This window comes from Pleurodeles waltl, chromosome 8 (assembly GCF_031143425.1).
Source record: "Pleurodeles waltl isolate 20211129_DDA chromosome 8, aPleWal1.hap1.20221129, whole genome shotgun sequence".
Lineage (NCBI taxonomy): Eukaryota > Metazoa > Chordata > Amphibia > Caudata > Salamandridae > Pleurodeles > Pleurodeles waltl.
Genome location: NC_090447.1, coordinates 96,496,762 through 96,521,519, shown reverse-complemented (window position 1 = coordinate 96,521,519; position 24,758 = coordinate 96,496,762).

Below are 24,758 nucleotides of genomic sequence, written 5' to 3'. Positions count from 1 at the left end.
CAAGTGGGTACGACGATCAAAATCCATTAATTGTGTCACCATATACTTGTCTTCAAAATAGATAGTTATTAGGTCAAGATTGGTCCCTGTGATGCTGCTTCTCTTGGCCGATGTTATGTCAGAACGAATAACAGAGAGACAACTTCGTCGGGAACGTATCCAATGTATGACTTTGTTGATCAAGGAAGCTTGATTCTCAGCTAACCCTGGCGATAGTTTTGGAACATTAGTCAAATAGATTTTATTTGTTCCCTGACTTATAAACAGGTCCTGTTCTTTATTAACTATACTCTCAGTATTGTATCGGGAGAGAGTGATGTTGTTAGAGGGAGTCTTATGTGACTTGTTGGGGGGTTGTGTAAGGCTGGAATCTTGGACAGTTTCCGGTGGGTCGGATTTGCTAGTCCTACCTCTGGCCCTGTCACTAGTAAGATTACTTGACCGACTACCTTGACGGTCTCTGTGCCTGGGTACATTTGTAGACCTCCTGGGTCTCATGTTGTCGATATTGGGATCACAACGGTAGTCTTCCCTCCCTAGAAGAGCTGTCCCCCTTCTAGTGGGGAGACAACAATTGTCCCTTAGCTCCGTCCCCATTGGTGGGGCAGATAATGGGAAGACTTCTTCCCCCCTGACCTCCCCACAGACTTTACAAAGTCCAGCACAAGCACGATTGCTCTTCATAAGATCTATTAATACTAAAACCAGTCCCTTAACTTCATCAACTCTCTGGAGAACTGTAGCCAGGTTGTCTCTACTAGCTGCTGGTTCTTTGCCTTCTGGCTCGAGCTGGGGGATCGGTGAAATAACACTAGGGTTGGGTTTTCTAACTACTGACTTGCACTTGGGCACACTCGTGGGCACGGGCGAGTCCTCTATTACCAATAGAGGTTCAAAACGATTAGTACAGAATAGGCTAGGGACCACCTTGATCACCGGAGTCAATGGTAGAAGAGTTGGTGTATGTGGTACGTGTGGGAGACCCAGCTGGGATACTGGAGAACTCGCTATGTTATAAGTGGGTAACGGTAGGGGGCCCTTGCAATTATGCGGGCCCCCATCTCCATCTACCCCTGTTATAGTATCTGTAGGATCCCTTGACCCCTTCTTTTTAAATAACTCTGGGATTTTCCTATCGTTAGGGGGGCCTCTCTTTAAATTAGTTGCCCCTAGAGTTGTTTGTGTACCTAACATAGACTCTACTTCTTTAACTAGGAGATCTATTTCATCCAATGGGTTTAACCCATTGGGTATAGCTGGATTCAAAGGTCTACTTGGGCGTTTTTTTGCGATTTTAGTACCCTTGGATTGTGCTGGTAAATCTATAGCCTTCCTTTTCCCCATATTGGGAAGATGCCCGCAATGGGGTAGCTTAGAGGAGGAATTAAAGGAGGAAGGGCTGAGTGAAGAATAGGCTTCTCGATTTAGGAATAGTAGGATGGTGCTATAATCTGTACTCTCTTAAACAACTCTTAGATAACAAGTAATTCTCTTACTACAGGTGAAAGAGATGGGGCCCAGCCCAGCCTCCTCCGGTCTCTGACGGGCTAAGGACGGGCCCTGCCCTTGGCCCGGGCTTTGCCCGGGCGCCGCCCGCGCGCGTCCCGCGCTGCGGGAGCGCGAAGATAATTTAAAGGGCTCCTGCCCTGTTGCTTGACTCTCCTCCCGGCCTCCCGGCTGTGACAGCGCTACCCGCGACGGCGGGAGCGCGAAGATAATTTAAAGGGCTCCTGCCCTGTTGCTTGACTCTCCTCCCGGCCTCCCGGCTGTGACAGCGCTACCCGCGACGGCGGGAGCGCGAAGATAATTTAAAGGGCTCCTGCCCTGTTGCTTGACTCTCCTCCCGGCCTCCCGGCTGTGACAGCGCTACCCGCGACGGCGGGAGCGCGAAGATAATTTAAAGGGCTCCTGCCCTGTTGCTTGACTCTCCTCCCGGCCTCCCGGCTGTGACAGCGCTACCCGCGACGGCGGGAGCGCGAAGATAATTTAAAGGGCTCCTGCCCTGTTGCTTGACTCTCCTCCCGGCCTCCCGGCTGTGACAGCGCTACCCTGTTCTTTGTTTATGTTTCATTAGGCACCAGTTTCTACAGAAGTCAGAAAGGGCCGCAGATTTGTGCAGCACTTCAACAGTGGAAACGCAAGAACGGTGTTGTCTCTCTTTTTTATTTTATCCACTTCCCCCCTTCCCTTGAGCTTCTGTTCTTAGTGCACTGTTTTAAAAACTAGTGTGCTGGAACAAGCAGTTTCAGGGTGGGGTCGGATTGTCTTCAACCTCCATCAGAACTGAACAAGAACTCAGGTGAGCTGGGCTTTGACAGTGTGCCTGCATGTGGTGGGACGTGTGGTGCTTGTGTTTGTGTGCCTGCTTCTTGGGTGTTGACTTGGGTGCATGGCTGTCTGGATGTGTGCTTGGAATGGGAGAAGGGAGTTGGGTGCTGGAACGGGTAGAGGTGGTGGGAGGGGGGATGGAAAGACCACGGACACTGGCTGCCGTCAAAGAGGAGGCCCAAGCCAGAAAAGATCTCTGTAGGCCAGACATGGCACCGTGAATGCCTTCCAGGAACGCATTGCTGCATCTCTGATGCCAGCCCCAGGATGGCATTCACAATGGTTATCTAACCTACAGAGACGCTTCTCAGGAGGTCAATAGCCTCTTCAGTGAGGGCAGCAGGGCTAACGGGGGCAGGAGATGAGGTGCCTGGGGTGAAGGAGATACCCACCCTCCTGGGTGAGCAGGCACAGGCTACCCCCTGTGGAGCTGCTGGGAGGGCGGTGATGGAATGGGGGGTGACGGAAGATGTTAGAGAATGGGTGGGCCCAGTAGGGTCTGACACCACCATGGAGGTGCCATCGGAGGAGGTGTTGGAGTCACAACTCCAGTGGTATTTGCCTCCCCGTGGTACTCCCCTCGCCCTCTAACCCACTGGTCCCCTTGGCGTTGGTGGACTCTGCCTCCTGGGAACCGTGGGCTGCAGCATCCCCACTCGCCGGTACCTCAGCTCCCTCGCCAGATGATGCTAAAGCACATAAGGACACAAGTACAGGGGTGGGCAAAACAGGAAAGAAGTATGCCAAATCAAGATCAAACATACCAGTTGGCACACATACACCCCCAACCATCTCAGGCACTAACCCCCAGCAGACACAATATTTCACATGAATGTGCCCCTGACTGCTAGGCATGAGCCCATAGTACACTACATGACCATCCTGGTCCTCCACTATGATACTCTTTGCAATGGCATACAATGAGAGACAATGCCAAGACAACAATCTGCTAATTAATGTGGCTACATCTAAACCAATAGCCCAAACAGGGGACCCCTCACAGGCCTTCATTTCCAGCCATATCTACCTAAGGACACTATCCCACATACATAGAGGGGGGCAGGACTGCAGGGACACACCTGTCTATGGGCCTGGCACTACAGTGCATTCACCCCATGGCACCTAACTACACTCAGCTAGTAGCATCACAATAGTGTTGGTACTCACCCCCTTCTGGCTGCTGTGCTGCCTTCAAGCGCCCATCCAAATCGGGATAGGCCACTGCCAGTATGCAGGCCATTAGGGGGGCACGTTGGGAGGCGTCCCCAGCTGAGCTTCTCCAGTCTTCCGGGCCCAGTGCTGCAGGTCCTCCCATCGCTTCTTGCAGTGAGTGCTCCGCCGGGTGTAGACCCCCAGGGTCCGCACTTCCCTGGCAATAGCTTGCCACAATCCTTTCTTCTGATCGGCGCTGACCTGCACGGGACACACAGAGTAATGAAACAGACATCAGTGTGGGTACCCCTACACAAATGCCATGCCAGTTCAACCTAACTTGGCCCTTGGAGTCACACATATTGACAATTTGCCAAAACAACAACTGCAAGAAACATCACGGGTAAGCATCCACACAGCCAACAAAAATGCCTACAGGCACCCGCCACATTCACACACATTCATTGAGGTCAAATAGCAACTTACCTAAGCCTCTGGTCACCCATACAGCTTTGCATACAGTTGTAGGACCCCCTCCACCAGCTTCTCCAGCTCCTCCGTGGTGAAGGCCGGGTTCTGTTCCCCTGTAACATGTGCCATCCTAGGGACCAGAGTCAGGACACAGCAGCTCACGCAGTGGAGTTCCGTTCCTCTCGAGGTGCATGAGTCAAGTGGCCAGGGCATTGCAAAATGGCGGTATTTACCGTGGCAGTGTGCACCGTCACTGCCGGTGGTGAACGTGATTGGCGATGCTTCTCATTAGAAGCCAATGTTATCCAATGAAGAGGTGCACGGTCCAGCTGAATGAAGTCACTTCCTACACTATACCTGTAGGGCAGGGGGCTGCATTTTGCATCCACCATGCCTTCATAGTCTGTTCAGGGTCCTAATCGATGGCTCCATTCCCTCTCCCCTTCGTCGAGTATGGGTATGATAAGTGATCCTCCTCATGGAATCATAGTGGGAAGTGTGGCTACACTTTGATGCACTGAAATATGCACATCTCACCTGACATTAGCCTGACAGGATTACCAAGTTCACTGCGTCTGTGTGAGGGGCAATAGTATTGCATGTACAAGATGAATGGTGGACTATTGTCATTGAAGTGTGTGTCGCAACTCAATGTGTCTCTCTTCCACCCCTATAGGTACAGACCCATGTGGCGAGGGAGAGCACCATCTGTTTACAGTCCCCTGGTTGATCTGGCCACTATGGAGGAACGTCACATCATCATCACTTACTGCCTGAATCAAGCCACAATCCTGGTACTGTGTGCACAAATGGAGCCTGTTCTGATGCCAGCTAATTGGAATTCCCATGCCATCCCTATAACTGTGCAGGTACTATCTGTACTACATTTTCTGGCCATAGGCTCATTCCAAGTGACAGTGGGCATGGCAGCCGTTGTATTTCAGCCAATGTTCAGCCACATCCTGTCTAAATTTCTGGATTCCTTTGTGCAACACCTGCAAAGTTATGTCCAGTTTCCCCAAAGGGCTTATCTCACCTCCATCAAATCTGGATTCTATTTTTTGCTAATATACCCCATGTGATAGGTGTCATTGATGGCATCCACATAGCCCCCATACCCCCAAGAGTAAATGAACAGGTGTTCAGAAATCGTAAAAGCTTTCACTCCATGAATGTCCAATTGGTGTGTACTGCTGATCAGTCCATTACTCATGTCAATGCAAGGTTCTCAGGATCATTTCATGACTCCTTCCTCCTGAGAAATAGCAGTGTGCCCCACATGATGGGACAACTACAGGGGGACAGAGCTTGGCTCATAGGTGAGTGTGTATGACAATGGATCAGTTACATAGCGGACAGGCAGGCTGTATGCAAGTAGATAGTGTGTGTTTCAACCCTCTTTCGCCCACTTTTCGAGGGGATTTTGGCTACCCAAACATGCAATAGCTCCTGACAACTGTGAGGAATCCCAGGACAGATGCAGAGATCCATTATAATGAGAGAGACACATGGCCGCACTAGGAGGGTGATAGAGAGGACCATAGGACTCCTCAAGGCAAGATTTTGTTGCATCTCTCTGGGGGATCCCTGTGCTATGTCCCTGACAAGGTGTGTCAGATAGTGGTGGCCTGTTGCATGCTGCACAACTTGACTTTGAGGAAAGCTATCCCACTACTGGATGAGGAGGATGCTGTCCAACCACCCCTGCCACCTCAGAGGAAGAATGAGAGTGACGGGGAAGAGGAGGGGGGAGACATCAACTCCAGGACCCAGCTAATCTGGCTATACTTTCAGTGACTTTCAGGTACTGTTCTATGATGCCAATGGGTTTACTGCATTGTTTCAGGGTGACTTATGTGCAAAGTGCTGTGGTGTCCCTTACCAGTGATATGTAACCTTCATGAATGAAGAAGGAAACAAACACTGCAGTCCGTTAGACCCCCTAATACAATAAAAACGACATCATGATGGAAACAGGCTAATATATTCACATTTACATTTGATTGCTCATATTGATGAAGGACAGATATTTTGAGTGCACAAGTGTATTTATTAAAAGTCAAAACATCCATGAGTGATGGGCAGTGGAAGGGAGGAACATGGTGAACAATATACTCAGGCACATTTCCACAGCTGTTGGTAGCACGTTGGCCCATTGTAAGATGGTGAAATGTCAGTGGCATGTCGACAAGATAGCTCAGTGGCACAGGGAGACAGTTAAGGGCAGAGTCACTTCCTGGCAGTGGCCTTGGACTTGGCTGGTGTTTCAAAGGGATGTCTGGGTCTGAGGCCACATTTGTGAGGGGGAAGCTGGGCTGCAGGGGAAGGGGTGCTGGTGTCCTGTGAGTCCTCTGGCAGTGCCACCAGTCCACTAGCAGCTGCAGATGTGGATGGCAGGGAATTGTCCTGGCTAGTGAAAGAGGCCTGCAGGTGGGCGGAGGACTCTGACTGGGTGTGGTACTGGTGCTGTGGCCATGGTAGCATTGTGCTGTTTCCATTGCTCCATGGCCTCCTGATGGTGTGCTACCTGCTGCCTCTGATTCTCCTCTAGCGTGGCCAGGATCTGGCCCATCCTGTCCTAGGAATGGTGGTATGCTCCCAGGACCTCAGCAATGGCCTCCTGGGCAGCAGCATCCCTCCTTGGGCCACTCCCCTGACCCACTGCTCCCCTCCCACTGGCCCTAGCCCCTTCTACCTTTATCCCTTGCACAGGTCTGGCAGTCCCACTTGCACTGGGCCCTTCATCATCCTGCCTGGTGGTGGGTGGAGACTCAGGCCTCTGTACTTGTGGGCAGCCAGACCATGGCCTGGAGACAATGGTGTGGGGGCGTTGGGCCAGAGCTGATGGTGGTGGCTGAGTGGTAGGGGCGCCAGTGGTGTCCTCGGTAGGGCTTCTGGAGGATGACTGTTCAGGGCTGTGGGATGAGCCAGGGATTTTCTCTGTGTCCAGGCATCCCTCTGCACTCTCCTGAGTGGGGCCTTCGTCTTCAGATGGAGGACTGGCACTCCTTGACATCTCCGTCTGGGTGGCATGGGTGGTGGTGCCTGTGTGTGAGAGAATAGAAATGTGGGTGTCATGCACTTACTTGTCCCTTGCAGCACTGCTTATGGGTTATTGGTGGTTCCATTCCCATGTGGTAGCATGCAAGGTCCCTTGGTGTTCATTTGGATGCATTTAGTGAGGGGGTGGTGTTGCATTCTTGGTGTTGGTGTTGTAGTGCTCCTGCCATTTCATGCATTGGTTGGTGACTGTGCACAGGGGGCTGGATGGTGATCTGTGGGGGTGTTGTGGGTATGCAGTGAACATGGGTAGGAGTGTATGGGTTTTGTGGGCTGGGTAGGGGATGGGGACATGGTGGAAATGAGAGGGATGGGGTGATCCATGCTTTCCAGGAGGAGTTGACTTACCCGAATTCAGTCCTCCAGGGAGTCAAGTGAAGCCCTCTGGGTGCAGAATAGGCAAGACCCTCTCCTCCCAGTCGGTGTATTCAGGGGGAGGAGGTGGGGGACACGCCAGTCTTTGTACGGCAATGTTGTGTCGTGATGCCATGGAACGCACCTTCCCCGCAGGTCGTTCCATCTCTTCCTGATGTCATCCCTTATGCTTGGATGGATTCCCACTGCGTTGACCTTGTTGACAATCCTCTGCCATAGCTCCATTTTCCATGGGCCTCAGCTCCCTGTCGGTGAAGCGGGGGTGCTTAAGGGGTGGCATGGTGTGTGTTGTGGGTGGTGTGTTGTGTGTGGGACTTGTGTGGTGGTTGTTTGGGTGTATGCTCACGGCGGTGTTGATTTCTGTGGTGCTGTTGGCTTTGCAAAGGATTGTGGGTTGTGTATGTGTGTGTTTTAGGGTGGCGTGGATGTGTGTTAGGTGTGTGCTTTTCAAATATGCCAATGTGTGCTTCTGTTGTTGGCGGTTTCCATTTCTGTACGCGGCGGTCGTTACCACCAATGGTCATTCGGCATCCACTGTCCGCCATGCTGATTTGTGCTTCATTATTTGGTGGACGGGGGGTTGTAGGAATGGCGGTGGCGGGGTGCTGTGTGGAGCTGCTGTCATTGGCCCTGGCGGTGAGTGGTGGTTGTCAATTTTTTGGCGGTATGTGTTTTTGGCATCTTAATTCGACGGTGTGCAGTCCACTGCCACTGGCGGTCTTTTGTTCACCGTCACCGCGGCCATTGGAGGTGATTACCGGCAAGTTCATAATGAGGGCCATAATATTTATAAAAGCAATGAAATAGACCTTCCCACCCATAAGAAACAAAATTAAAAAAACTTACCATTGTATAGTGTGAGAAAGTCATCCTTTTTGCACTGATCACCCCCAAAGGTTTTGACTGATACTGATGCTTACTGAATATCCCTGGGCACTGCTAACCAGTTCCACTGCCAGTGCTCTGTGCAAAATGGTATATGCAAATTAGGCATCATTTTAATTTGATCTGACAACCTACCTATAAGTGCCTAGTATATATTAGGGGATGTAGGTGAAGGGGCAGCCCTGGGTGCATCTCTGTGGTCCCTAGTGTGATTGTGAATGCAGGCCTGCCTTGCTGGCTGCTTTTAAGTTAAAATTAACCCCAAATTCGACTATGGAATTAAAAGTACTTCCAAAGTCTCAGCTACCTTATCTTTGCATATAAGTAACACTTAAGGTCTGCCCTAGGTACCCCTGGGGTTGGGTGCAGTGTAAGTATAAGCAGGGTGTTATAAAATATGTTTTATAACCCCTGGTGTGGGAAAAACATCCAAAATTTTAGTGAATGGGCTCTATAGGCTAACATTGGGAGACTTTTTTTAAAAATACTAAAGTCTTATTTCCAATAGAGATGAGCTAAACATAGCAAGTTTGGTACCAAATTTAGGCCCTCATTATGAACACTGCAGTGTTTACCGCCGTGTTTAGGCTGGCAGTTATTTAACTGACAGCCAGCCCCCCTGGGACCCCGCCGGGCACATAAAGAACATTCTGCTGGGCCGGTGGGCAGAAACATTGTTTCCGCCCGCCAGGCCAGCAGAATGCCTGGCCGGGACATTGCCGGCGGCTCCACATAGAGCCGCCGTCAATGCCTCTGTGTGGCGGTTGCAGCTGCACCTGTCGCACAGATCACTGCCCGTAAATCGGGAAGTGACCTGCGCGATGGGGCACTGAACAGGGGCCCCTGCACTGCCCATGCTAAGTGCATGGGCAGTGCAGGGGCCCCCAGGGGGACCCCAGAGCACCCCTTCTGCCAGCCTTTCCCTGACAGGAGAACCTGGCAGGAAAAGGCTGGTGGCTGTAGGGATCATTATCCGAGGGGCAGCAGCGCTGCCCTGTTGGATGATGATTCCTTCCGCCGTCAGGCTGCCTGTCGGCGGCCCTCCATGTGTACATTATATAGCGGTTCAGCTCGCCATGCCTGTGGCGGGCTTTTCACCCACTGCCGGCATGGCGGGCTGAACCGCCGGCGTTCATAATGACCCCCTAAATGTTATAATAAATCCACAGCTTGCCAATGTTGGATTTAATATAACTAGCAAAAGGAAAGAGCATTAGAACTCTTTCTGAAAGTTATCAAATTCAGCCCTTTAGTGCCCTTTCCTGATTGGTGAGCCTCTGGCCACCTGAGCCGGGCTACCTTAATGAGGTGTGAAGTGGCCTGGGCTGAGACAAAGAAATCATCTGGTGGGTGGGGAACTGCTGCAGCAGATAACAGAGCAGGACGGAAAAAAGAGTATCCAAACTTGTCTTCAAAGGCGGCTTTGGGACAGAAACTGGACCTCCCTTTTTTCCTGCTCCCCACACAGATGGGAGCCCCACTGATTAGATTAGGAGAGGGGCTGAAAGGGGTGGGTTAAGGGAGACTTAGCCACACCAAAGGATGGACTCAGCCCGATCTAACCTCCAAGGATAAATCTTTGCTATCTTGGCTTTTTGGAGAATGTTACTTTCTGGGTCTGATTTTTGCCACGCTTCACAGGAAGTGGTTACCCCAGAGGGTGGTGGCCTGCACCCCAATGGACAGGAGCACCCCTTGCTTCCCACCCCAGGAACAAAGATAAATATGGAAGAGCTGCCCCATAATTCAGATCCCAGATTCAAGAAGATACTGGAGCAGAACTGGATTTTTTACGTTTTGGTGTCATTTTAAAGATTAAAATATTTCCTATTTTTAGAACTTGGTGTTGGGGTTTTATTGTGTGTTGTGCTTATTTTCAGTTTTGTTGATATTAAATGCTTTACACACCTGATTTCTAAGTTAAGCCTAACTGCTTATGGGCCAAGCTACCAAGGGTTAAGCAAGGATCAATTTACTGAGGCCTTGACTGGACTTGATGGGGGTTTGGGGCCTATTGCTAAGTATAGGGACCTACCTCCCCTTACCAATAATCCACTTTCCAACATATAGATGTAGATCTTCCCCTGTATTCATGTAGTCTAAAATAGTAATCAACCAAAAATAGGACAGATATTATCCAAAAAGTTAATAAATGCAAAAATAAAACAAACCCAATAAAGATCCCTAGAAGTAATCTAAAGCAACCATTAAAAAACCTGAAAAAGTATATAAAAAAGAAATGCTCTAGGAGACCTGAGAAAAAGGAAGTCAAAGTTAAAAGCAATTGTTTATAATAAACCAAAAATGATTTCCTCAAATAAAAACATGGATGCTCCCAGTGCCCATAGGGTAGGTTCGTACACAAAAACCTCTAAAGCAAGTAAGAAAACCCACCTGAAAAACAGAGTACCATCCCAAAAATACATATTCTTCACACTTAATTGTCAAACTATAAGTAACGTAACCCAATTTAACATAACACTCAAAACTACAAACTAGTGAAAACCACTGCTATTAACATATCGAAATATACACAAACCCACAAAGAATACTACACATACCTTCTAGACCTCCCTTCTAAATACCCTACCATCAAAACCCTTAAAAATTGTACAAAAAGGACTTACCTGTTCTGACAAACAGCTATACCTTACCGATGCTGATTTCCAGGAAAAGTGACTAAAATTAACCCACAGATTACTATATAGAAGGTAGCAGTAAATAAATGGCTGCTAAATGAAACTAAAAGAAGATTTTTTCCCCTTAGAAATGAATAGGAAATAATATAAAAATGTTGACAAAATGCATGAAAAACGTCCAATATTAATATAGATATAAAACATATCAAAAAGTATATACTGAAAAACTAAGTTATAATAATGTTGGAAATAAGTATATAAAACAATTTAAGGAATGTTAACTATGTTAAATAGTGGACATATTTACATTTGTTATTTAATAATAAAAACATTCAAATGTTTTCTTCATAAAACTATATAAATGTATATTTTTAAATTCAAGTATAAATGTTTAAAAATGTAAAAATATACATTGCATTTTTAAGTAAACTTTACATTTTTAAATATACATTACATTTTTAAATAAACTTTGAAAACATAAATAAAATGAGCAATATGTGTTACCAGTCATTAATGATATGATTGCTTACAAACAGCTATTTTTGTATTATATTTCTAAACACTAACAATGCAAATGAATACAAACTATTTCCAATACATACAAACTAAAATGAAAACAAAGTATTTCAGACTAATTGTATAAAGTTAAATATTTACAGTTCAAGAGAAGCCATTTTCAAGGGGTGCCATTTACTTTTACCACTCCAACCTAAACAAATTTGGGGACAGTGTCATTAAAAGGGTGAACTTTACTCTTTTGACGACAATCTAAACCAGTTTTGGGAAAGTATTGGGTGTCATTTACTACTTCAATCTATATCCAATTGAAGAAGGAGTTGGCCTAACTGGGTAAAGTACACTATCCCCACTAGAATCTAAAACAGTTTGGGGACAGCGTTGGACACTAAAGTGGTGACATTTACTATTCCTACTCCGGTCTAAAATGATTTGGGGACCTTTATCAATTTGGGGAAGGTGTTGGATACTATAAGGTGTTTGTGTTTTCCCTCTCCAATCTATACCAATTTTGAGAAGATGCTGCAGACTAAAGAAGTGGTTATTTATTATTCCCACCATAATCTAACCATTTTGGGGCGGGAGTCAATGGACACTAAGATGGTGAAATTTACTATTCCCATTACAATCTAATCCTACGGGGGGAAGGTGTTAGACTCTAAAAGGGTGAAATTACTACTCCCACTACAATCTGACCATATTGGGGGAAGGTGCTGAACAGTAACAGGGTGACATTTACAATTTCTACTACATGTTGACCATATTGTGAGAAGATATTGGACACTACAAGGCTGAAACATACTACTTCTACAACTTTCTGCAGTAGGAACTATTTGTGTTTAATGAAAATCATCCTGATCTACTAATATTAATAGTCATGTATTACTGACCACATTAAACAAGATTACATTAGTGACTATCCTATGCAAGCCTGCCAGACGTAAACATGGTGCATGAGGCAGGGTTTTCAGCAGTAATGTAAAAAAGACTTTGCCAATTTGCTGTGCCTTGTCGTAGGTAATACATAGTCATAGCTGCAGTGCCTCTGGCACCAAGGTAATAATGTTAGTAAAAAGCCTCCCCAAGTCCACATGATTTATCAATCAATATCAGATTTATATATGTTCTGGAAATGTAACTTCTTGCTCCTAACATCAGCTTATGAGTTCTAAAATTATACATTTTCATCTCAAATACACTATTTTAAATTTTAGTATACAAATATTATTTGACCCAAGCTAAAGCTTCTGATTTATTAGGCTGGCTGCACACAGGAGAGCTACTTACAGGTATCTGGAGAGCTACCAGTAGCTCACAAGTTACTCTTTGGAGAAGCCTGATCTAACCATATGGAGGAGATGTTAGACATTAAAGGGATGACTTTTACTATTGTCACTCCACTCTAACCATATTGGGGTGAAGGTGTTGCACACTAAAGAGGTCACATTTACTATTCCCATTCTAATCTAAGGGCCTAGTTCCGACTTTTGCAGTCCCATTACGGAACAGCCAAAGCTAGGGGGAGGACGCCACCATCATACCTGTGCCATCCCTTTGAGCATATTACAATGTTCCCACAAGGCTGACCAGGTGGAACATTGTATTACAAGTGACAGGTAGTAACAGTGCTGCGATAAGGGCCTCAGTTCTTTTAAGGGAACCAAGGCCAATATCGTAGCACACTAGCACCATCAAATGAGCACTGTCTTCAAAGCAGACAGAGCGCATTCAGATGGTGCTTGACAGGTGGGCACCTGGTGGGTCTGCCCGCCAGGATTGTAATGTGTAGGTGGGACCGCCTGGAGTCGGGTGGTCCGACAGTCACCACAAGTGTGGCGGTTCTCGGATCGCCAAACTCATAATGAGCCCCTAAGTCTATTCGAAGAAGTTGTTGGATGCTAAATAGGTGACAATTACTATTTCCACTTCAATGTAAAATATTTTATACAGGTAGTACAAATTAAATATTTTATCTACACAATCAGTGCTCCATACTCAGACACAGTCTTTTCACCTTGAAGAATTTGTGGTTTTCAGAGCAGAGGTGGTGGCGCACAATAGTCAGGTGAATTTAGGAGCAGCAGTCATTTCTGTATATTTACATCAAAGTACAGACTTATATAATGCCACCCACTGATTTATGAGTATAAAGTTACAACTGGTAGCATTTCACAAGTAAATGGAGGTCTCCGCTATTCAGGTAGATATCTCCCTATGGTGAAAAATAGGGAAAGTTAGAAAGTTTATTAAACTTTAAAAATGTTATGTTAAATATTAATTCATGTAATATATTTATTTTATTTGTAGACCAAACTAAGAAATACCTTTTTTGTAATCACCACATGTTATTAGTTTTAACAGCTTGCGGCATCATCCACCAATAATCAAGTAATAATAGCACAGTTTGTGATGAACCAAGAAGCACAATACTCATCAGGAAATAACAGCAGTGTTACATCAGCAGTCCATGTAATGCCCTCTATCCACTCCATATCTTACCATGTTTTTGAGAGCAACCCCTTGCGTCGGAGACCAGTCTCTCCTGGCACACACACCAATAAATAACCTTTCTCCAGGCTGCCAGCGAAGGGGGTTCTAGTAGTTTCCAGGCACAGGCGATGTCTGTTGTAGCTACCAAGGAGGCCACACATATAAAAATCCTCTCAAGTAGCCATCCCCCATACACAGGAGGGCCATCAGAGGCCCCAGGTCAAAATGCCTGCCCAGCACCCTGGAGATCTCCAGGCCCAATAGTCCCCAAAAGTTCAATTAAGCCAGGCAAGACCAGACAGTATGAAGGAAATCTTGAGCAGGATGGGAGCATCTTGCACAAGAGGCCTGGTTATCACGGCCCATCCACTGCCATCGTTGGGGGTCAGGTATGTGGCATGGAGAAAGTTGAATTGTACCATCTGAAGATGCAGCAATGTCACCAATTCTCTTGGGGCCAGGCATGCCGCCCTCCAATCATCATTCTCTAGTTTACTTAGCCAACTCTCCGAGCTGTGTCTCAAATGGAGGCCTCAATCTGGGGCATGAATCATCAGGGAGCGGTAAAATAGAAATATTGGTACCCTGCCAATCTTCCCATTAGCAATTTAGCTTCTAAATGTTTATATTTTGATGTTGAAGTACCTACTGCAACATGAACAGGTAGGGCCAGACGGAGCTCAGGATAACGAAAGAACTGCATATGGGAGAGGTGGGATTGTTTATGCAATTTCCTGGAAAGACATCTATATCCCCACTAGATGAATATCCTCTAGGTAGGTAATCCACATTCTGTCCCACTAGCTGAACCCCTGAAGATGTAAAACCTGCAGTAGCCACATCCTCTGCCACAGCAGCATCAGTGCCGCTTCCAGCATAGCAGCATCACCCGGGTGCAAGAGGAAACATCGGTGAGTATTGGAGTATAGGTCTGCCCTTAATACATGCCCAGTAGACAATAAAGGCCCATGGAATGTAGTTTAACACGGTACGCAGGGCCATCCCCGCCCCCCCCCCATGAAACATTTGTTGATCTGGACCAAGTGCGTAGCAAGATAGTACCAATACATATCAGTCATGCTGAGGCCCCATCATATGGGGACTTCCTCGCAGAGGTGAAGGCCACTCGGTGTCGAAGCCCTGCCCAAAAGAAGATCATCATTATCGAGGTAAGGGAGTGAAACTAGATCCGATGAATTGGATGAAGGAAGTTTGCCAGAACATACAAGTAGCGAGGGAGGCACAGCATTTTAAATAGAGCAATGCGCCCCATTGAAATAAATGGCAGGCAACTCCATTTCCGCAAAATGAGAAATATTTCAGAATTCACAATTTAATTTTAAAATATGTATTTCATTGATTTAATTATAATTTATGTTGTTGCTATAAAGATATTTTTTTAAAACCGTAACTAAAGTGTTTATATTTATTTATGTAAGAAAAATATTAAAAGTTATGTTTAGAATTATTTTTTAAAAACATTAACGTTAATTTTATTTTCAAGTGAAAACCGTTATTGAAATATTTTAAAATATAATAATTATGTATTATTCATGTGTACTTTTTAACACTCTGAACAAATTCATTTATTTTAACATTATTTTTGATGGGATTATATTTCAAATTTCACACTCCACTATTTTTTCCAGGAGGATGTTATGTTACCAGTGATTGGCCATGTGTGGTGCTGATCACAGTCCAGGTCTGAGCTGGAGTACATTTATTAATGTTTTTATATGTAAAGTGTATTCGCTTGTGTATTAGAAGCCAGTGCAGTTTGTCTATGATTAGCTTTACTTTGATAAGCAGGGAACCCTGGCCACCGATGTAGTGGCTTGGTTGTGAACTTTTTGAAGTTTCAGATGAAATTTCAATACATCCAGTAAGAGAGAGTTAGTGTAGTGTAATCTAAATCATACCATTGTTACTGCAGCTAATTTTCTGCCTTATTCCAAGAGAAGTGACAGGGTAGGTATGAGTTTATGCATGGACAGAAAGAAACCTCTGTATCCATAGTCAGTTTGGTGTTTCATGCGCCAAACTAATTATTTCACATAGGACCTGGATAGTGGAGGGCGAACTAGGCTGGCTGGCCAGAAAACAGAGGTCCAAACTGAGGCATGTTTACCAGTGATCAATGTCTCTGTGTTTTTCATATTGCTTATAAGCCTGTTACTATAAACCAGCTTTTTATATGACATAGACAAACCTTTTTGGATGTCAGGGCTGGAGTTAGTTCATTTAAGACAAATAATTTTCTGCTTATGGTGAGCATATTTGTAGAACCTACATCTAAGTTTATAATTAGGTGGGCAAGCAGTCAAATGTAGACATTAAACAGGTAGGGCAAGAGAATAGAGCCCTGGGGTACACCTGTGAAGGAATATGAAGTAAAACCAATGTCATGAACCTGAGGGCCCATCCGCATGGACAGAGTCTTTGCCTCCTGATGTTTCTGAGCATCCTCATCTTTTTACCCTACAGGAAGATGACTGGGGTTCCTTAAAATTGGGAAGGATGAAAACAAGTGTGTGGGACCTAGTTGATACACCCCCACCCAAACTCCCATCCTGATTGGAAGACCACCGAAAGAAGAGGAAGACCCGGTAGGAAGTAAGAGGTCCCAGACACCGAGTATGTCAGCTTTGAATGTGGACACGGACACTGGGAAAAGCAGTCAGAACACTGGGAAGCCAAAGTCCAGAAATCCCCTCACCGCAGCCAAAGCCTGAGAGAAGGAAGATGCAGCAGAACAGGTTGTCCTGAATACCGAGGAAGAGAGAATCCGCCGAGACGCCGACGGACTCCGCCACATTCCCAGAGGGACGTCGCTATGGCAGGTTCATTATTGTATATATGACTGGGGCTGAGCTGGGGATACTGGGCACGGAAACCTGGGACCCGACATTCACTTACTGTGCCATAGCATGCTCACTTCCCCCTACAATGATCTCCCACTTGAAGCACTGGATGTGGGGCCTCAAAGAGAGGCATTGAACCAAGCCTCGGAGTAACTCTTACAGAGGCACAGTGACCTATATAGAGTCCCCTCAATCACAGTGAGCACATGGTGTGTTGGTGGTGGTTTTAAGAAAATAGAAAATAAACAAAGTTACTTACCTGCGGCCTTGGCGGTACAGAAATATTGATCCAGGGACACCACCTGTCGGAACGAACAAAGAATAACCCATTAAACCATTGTTCTTCAATTTGCCCCAGAAAGAAATAAAACACAAGTCTTGAAACACTATCAAACTATTGTTGCCATACTCTAAAAGGGCATACACTGTGATAGCCATCAAGAAAAACTCTCTGTGATTCATTCTCCAAAAAAAGAGGAAATTTATGTAAGGGTGGTTCCTTTGATACTATAGCTTACGTCTTGAAATAAGCATTATATGGTTAACACTGTCAAACGTTACTGACAAGTCCAGTCTTAATACAGAACTTTTGTTAACACAGTCAAAAGCTGTATGAAGATCATCAAGAACTAACAAAGGGGCTGTTGGGTTGGAACCCTACTTGAGCATGCACTTGTAGAGGATGTTCTTTAAAGAAAGTTGATGGTTGGGTGTACACCACATTCTCTAAGTTTTTTTGCTGGAGACAGTAGTAGGGTGGTAGGCACATAGTTAGACATAGGATTTAGACTTAAAGAATGCCTTTTTAAGATGGGTTTTACCGCATTCTGTTTTAATTTAGCTGGTACTACACTTGAATTCAACAAAAAGTTCATAATCTGAAGAAAGACTTTTCAGAAATCAGTGGTTTCAGAGTGAAGGGGCTTTGCTGGTATAGGGTGGATAGGAGATGCTGATTTACACTTCCTAAAAAGTTTGTGAAGGTCATCCTATGATAAATTGTGGAATGTTTCAAGGAGAAATTACAAAGGTATTCCTGTCCAAATAGGTGGCAACAAATGTGAAGGTAGATAGAATGGACTATGTACCGTGCCTCCGTTAGCAACCAAGGGCCAATTTACAAAGGTAAATTTCGATCAAAAGTCTACATTTAGGACTTTTGGTATTCACAAAGGTAAGTTAGGAGTAGTATTGTTACTCCCACACTTTGGGCAGAGTTTCTGCACTTGTGGCAGACACTCCACACTCAAGGCAGAGTGAGTATAATTTAATTCTCCTGCAGACAACACCACCTGCAGACAATTAACACCACCTGAAACCTCTACACTACAAACCTCAAAAAAACAGCACACATTCAAGGATATAGTTTCTCCATACCAAATTCATTCACATAATTTTAGGCACTGTGAAGTTGTTTAGAAAAACACAGTCCACAGTGATCTCTGCCCTGTGTATGGGTATGATCTCTGGTTCAGGAACCACACACAGAGCGGATGGTAGACCCTAGTAAATACACTTAATAATGGCTTCACATAAAGTTCATGATCATAAATGTTACATGATATGTCAGGAGAATATTTTGTGTGTCTAATATCCCTGTTGTCTCTCACCTCCATATGAACAGGTATGGCTCATAAGAGTGTACTACTTCATAACATGTTGGCTAACAATAGAATGACACTACAGTTATGTCAAATTAATACAGTATGTTTCAAATTGCAAAAAATTTCAAATCTAAAGAGAAGTATCTACAACTGGTTTGTAATTTTATAATATGGATACTCGCAAACATTACACCAGGGGACCAAAATGTAGGGTCACTGATGTGGCTGAGGGCCGCACTGATGCTTGCAGGGTGCCGGTTGGGAGGGTTGTTGTCCAGTAAGATGGGTGTAGAGGAAGCAAAGCAAATACATCGAGTAGCTGAACTACACAATGTGGAACCAGCAAATCTGGGACTAATCTCTGCTTCTCCTCTTGCCCAAATTGTATGTTCCTAGGCAAATGTTACATGTCACTTTCCCTCCTCTTTCTCCATAATCACATATAGGAGAACCGTGTCTTCAGGATGTGTGCTGTACATACACTTCTCTAGTGTTTGATCTTATAAAATATGATGTTGTTAATGTTTATATGAACACAGGCCACCCAAAGAGTGCACATTACAACAGAGTTACCTCTTAGTTTACCTTTGGCATTGTTGTTGGGAGGGGGGATGAATATTACCAAAAACTTGTTTGAAAATTATCCATTTTGAAAAAGTCTCTACAATGCACTGATATAATCTTATGTATAAAGGTGAAGCAATCCTACATGTTTATGTAATGCACTATTCAAATATTGAACAGACTTTACCACACTTTTCCACTCACACTGCAGGATGTCTCTAAAACTAAAGATGTTACTTGAGAGAAGGCCTGGGAGGCACTGTCCTCAGAGAAGTGTGTAGGTGACACAACATATCTAGCTTGAACCTGAGGGCTGTGAGGAGGTGATGGTTGCGTTAGGATATGTGAACGGTGTGACCGGCTGACTGTTGGGAATGGGCAATCCTCAGACATGAAGTGGGAGGTGCAGTGCTGGACGGACCTGGTGTAGGCTTTGGTGTTTTGCCCTCGGGCCAGCAATGCAGCATGGTTCAGCAGCTGACATGACAGGGATCTCAAACCCACGCAAAGCTGTGTGTGGAGCAGGTGAGCTGGATTTTGCATTGAACACTTGCACTGAACACCTCAGTGCTACAGTGTGAGCTGTCACATGTAGGTTTACACAAACAAGGTCACATGTGGAACATCAGATAGACTCAAAGATTGTTTGACCAATATTAAGGCAAATACTTATCCTGTTCACCCTCTGTCTTTCAGGTGACGAGGATGATGAGTCGCTTGAGGAAGCTGGACCATCCACCAGTGGAGGGCGATGGGCAATCCAAAGAGATAACCCAATCCTCCTCCAAGCAGCTATGTCTGTTGTCATCACCCCACAAAAAGAGGAGGATGGTTTAGACTGTAGTCAATATACTTCATCAGTAGTTGTGCAGTCTTATTGTTTTTTTTCAAAATGTTAATATCACCAAAAATAGTACTGGAGTCTAAGGGACAAGACCATAATAGATCAATAAATTAATGAATGAAAGAGGCCAGGGAAGTGGAGGGCAGTAGATTAGCAGTTAATGATATTGTATGATTGGAAGAGATGGACAGATATGTAGTTAACGTCAGCTATTGCTAAGTTTTGTGTGTTGAAAACTTCTATATAGATTTTGAAAATGCTAGCTACTCCTTTGCCCATCCTAGGCCAGGTCAGTCATGCCTTGGGAAAGAGTAACCTCAAAGGAAGTGGTCTATATTGTAAGAAATCTGACTTTATTTAAGTCAGGTTTATGTAACAAAATATTATAGCTATTTGTATCAAGGTCAGAGATGTCTGAATTGTGTTCAGGCCAGGAACAGGTGTTCACCAGACCGCATTTGACATGGGCAGAAGACTTCAAATTAAAATGGCACTTTCTGGAGAGTGGGAAAGATGCTGTTAGAATCTCAGTTTGAGGATATGTTATATTTGCATTATACTTTTGGGAGCTGGTATAGAAAATGTTCAAATGAATAAGAAAACACACAGTTTCAGTGAGTAAAATAAGCATTGGAGACTTTAAGGTCATTGGTTGTGTAGGCAATCGGTAGTAAAGATGTTTAACTTCCAGCTCAAAACTGGCATAACACCGGTCCCCTGATGCTGTTTGGTCCCAGACGGGGCCCAGATAGGTTTGCTTTAGGCGCACCTCCGGCAAGGGTGAACAAAATGGTGATTTAAGTAGGGTGGATGGTAAATTTGAATTATTCCTAACTGTTGAGCTGTCACCCATGTCACTATGTTTTTTTTATACAGTAGGGACAAAACAATAGCCAGCTTCTGCTTCCATACACGTCTAACAGTTTTGACATCCAAAGATTTTTTGCCTGATGTGATCATGACAAGGGCATCTCTACTCACTTACGGACACCAAATAGTATGGATCTTTATACCAAGGTGTAAAATGTGTGTTTATATGGCCCATATTACTACAGATACATCATGAGGGTCTGTGGTTCTTTTTGTAATGAAGTGGCCCAAATGAGCACAAAGAGGCACAAATGCCGTTATACCCACCAAGCATCTATGTTTTAAAGTATTAGATTTGTGGGCGGACCCAGAGAGTGAGTCCACCCCTCACACTGCAAACATGTTGACAACTGCTAAGGTTGGAGAGATGGGAGAGTGACCACAATGGAGAAGCAGTGAGGAGCCACCAAACAAACCCAATATATTGCCTCTAGAAGATAGATTGTGAATGGTCGATTATCAGCATGGTGTTGCTTTTGGGGAGAAGGTAAGTAGATTTTGTTTAGTATAAAAGAGGGCAGCAAGAACCAGCGATCTACTGACATTGGTTAGGAGACCATGATGAGACCTGCCTCCAAGAAGAGAGCCACCACCAAGAAGGAAGACTGGGAGGTATGGTGCAATGGTGAGCAAGAGGGAGGCAGCATCCACAATGCTCTTGCAACCACTTTTGAGAAGATAGTAGGCACTTGTAAAGAGGTTATGAAGCTGTAAGAATGCCAGACTACTAGGCTGTAAAGTTGGAGTTGAGATCAAGCGGCTCCACCAACCGTACAATGTGACAAACCTGCCTGAACAAGATTATAATGTACCTGTGTCCAGCACAAATACTTTAAGACTTCAAATGCTTAAAAAAACAAAACATTCTTGGAAGACTGGTGCCACAACAGGTTGCAAATACTATTCCTCTACTCAACCGGATGCCTGAGAGACTCCCAAACTTTGCCAGCCAACATTCTTCCAAAGAACCAGCAGCACAGAAACACCACTGATAACCAGGGGCATTGCCCATCATTGAAGTATGATGTTGCAATACCTGCCTATTGGAGTCAGAGAAATAAGATGCAAAAGTGTTGTCATGGAATTAATTTCAATTAATGAGAACAATGACACAGAAGAATGAAAAAGCTAGAGGCATAGGGCCCGATTCATAACGATAAACTTAGACCAAGTGTCTAAGGGCCAGATTAACAAACGTAAACGTAGTCTCAGTTTAGACCTGAAGTCTAAGTGTAGACCTAAAGTCTAACTTTACTAGTAGTAAAGTTAGACTTTCGGTCTAAGTTTAGATCAAACGTCTAACTTATACCAAAAGTCTAACTTTACTACTAGTAAGGTTGGACTTTGGTCTAAGTTATACTTTTGGTCTAAACTCACCCCACAAGTCTAACTTTACTACTTGTAAAGTTTACTTTTGGTCTAAGTTTAGACCTAAAGTCTAACTTTACTATTGGTAAAGTTAAACTTCTGGTCTAATTTTAAACATTTGGGGGGTCATTATGACCCTGGCGGAAGGCGGAGAAGCGGCGGTAAGACCGCCAACAGGCTGGAGGTCTTTTTTTTGTATTATGACCATGGCGGTTACCGCCATGGTCATCTGCCGGTTCTCCGTTCCGTCCGCCAGGGCGGAGACGACCGCCGGGCTGGAGACCTGGGTCTCCAGCCCGGCGGCCATCACTATACTGCCAGCAGTATTTTGACCCGGCTTACCGCCGTGGATTTACTGCGGTTGGAACCGCCATGAAATCCATGGTGGTAAGCACTATCAGTGCCAGGGAATTCCTTTCCTGGCACTGATAGGGGTCTCCCCCATCCCCCACCCCTACCCGACTCCCTCCCCTACACCCCACACCACCCCTGCCACCCCCCAAAGGTGGCAGGGCCCCCCTCCCCACCCGACCCCCAACATCACAGAACTCACACACACATGACACGCACGCAGGCACCACCAACACACACACGCACACACACCGACATACATGCCTACATCCACACACACAGTCAGACACGCACACCCACATACAAACATACACGCACACATCCATACAGACATACCCACAGACATACACACACTCATTCCCAAAACACGCAACACCCCCGCAAGCATACACGCACTCACACACCCCCTCTACATACACACACGCACACACCCACGCATGCACACAACACCCCCCACCCCCCTCCCCTCACGGACGATCGACTTACCTGGTCTGACGATCCTCCGGGAGGGGACGGGAGCCATGGGGGCTGCTCCGCCGACACCACACCGCCAACAGAACACCGCAACGCCGAATCACAGGACGTGATTCGCTGGGTGGGGTTCTGTTGGCGTGGCGGTGGAGGTGGAGCAACCTCCACTTCCCCACCGACCGCCAGTATGGCTGTTGGCGGCTCTCCTTCCGTAAAAGGATGGAGAGCTGCCAACCGTCATAATAGGCCGAGCGGCAAACCGACACCACTGGCAGGCTTCCGCACGGCAGTCCCTCGGCGGTCTTGGAAAAAGACCGGCGCGGTCAAAATTACCCCCTTGGTCTAAACTTAGGCCAAAAGTCTACCTTTACTACTAGGCATTTGTTCTAATTTATCTTTGTTAATTGGGCCCTTAGTCTAAACCTAGACTTCAGTTTAGACCTGAAGTCTAAGGGCCATATGTATGAAGACATGAGCTTGCGAATCGCAAATAGCGATTTTAAAGAAATCGCTATTTCCCAGTCGCAATTGGCCATGTAACATTTTATTCGGAATTAGCGATTTCTGAAAAATCGCTATTTGTGGTTTGCGAGGCCCATTTACCGAATCGCAATTTGCATTCTCGCAATTTGCAATTTTTTTGCGATTCGGTAAAAAATCGCAAATTGTGAGAAAGTTCGAGAATGCACACCTGGAGGAGCCTGATGACATCACCAGCAGGAAATGAGTCATCCCAGGCAGTTTCAGGTCCCACACCCAAACCAGCATCCTGAGAGAGAGCAGCCCAGCCACACAGAGCAGCACTCAGCAGGAGCAGAAACACCTGAGCCAGGATGGAGACCCCAGGCCCAGCACAGGAGAAGGCTGAAAGGAAGCGCAAGCTTAAATTCAGTGAACAGGAGCTTGAGGTCCTGACTGAGGAAGTGGTGAGGAGCCATGACCGCCTGTTCAGAAAAAGCTCACTCCAGGTTCCTGAGAGTGAAAAGAGAAGATTATGGCTGGACATCCAATCCAAAATCTGCGCCATTGGAGTGGCACAGCGCTCCATCGAGGAAATAAAAAAAAGGTGGTACGACCTGCGCTCCCGTGCAAAGGAGAGGGTGGCAAGGAGACTTGCGGAGGCCAGGGGAACAGGTGGCGGACCACCAACAGAAGCACCATCCACACCATTGGAGGACATGGTGGAATCCACACTCCTCCCTGAAGCTGTGACTGGGATCACAGACATCGACACCTCCGGCACACTGAGTACCAGCCAAGGTAAGTGCAATGATGTTTAGGAACCCTATATGTGTATGCACAAAAGCCCCTTAGGAATTAGCATGTAATGTGAAGCAGTGTGTGAAGTAGTCCAGTCCACATCTTAGAAGCAGCACAACAATGCATTATGGGAGTGGCAGTCCACAAACTAGTACAGACAGTAGCACAACAATGTAATGAAGTATAGCGACAACCAAGGTAACACAACACACACAACACCGTGTAGAGCAGTACCTGTACCTTTATTGCCATTTGTTAACAGATAATGTAACATACAGAACTGACATGCTGCATATTGTTGTTGCAGGTGGGCCAGGCCCAGCAGCCACACCATCTCCATGTGTAGGGGAGATGGACACCCATCAGCCCTCGGACACAAACACCAGTGGGTCCCTCCACATGTCCACTGTCCGCCGCAGACCCAGGGCACTGCCACTGCCAGAGTTCAGCGGCGACTCTGATGAGCACTTGGAAGGGCCAAGCACATTGTCAGCACCAGACAGGCGCAGCCAGATTCTGGAGGGCAGGGGTCATCCAACACCAGCACCACGCAGGATTGCGACAGAGTCCCAGGCACAACATCATGAGGCAGGTGAGGGTCCGTCCTTATTCGGGGGCCTTGAGGCTGCTATGTTGCAGCAGCAGCATC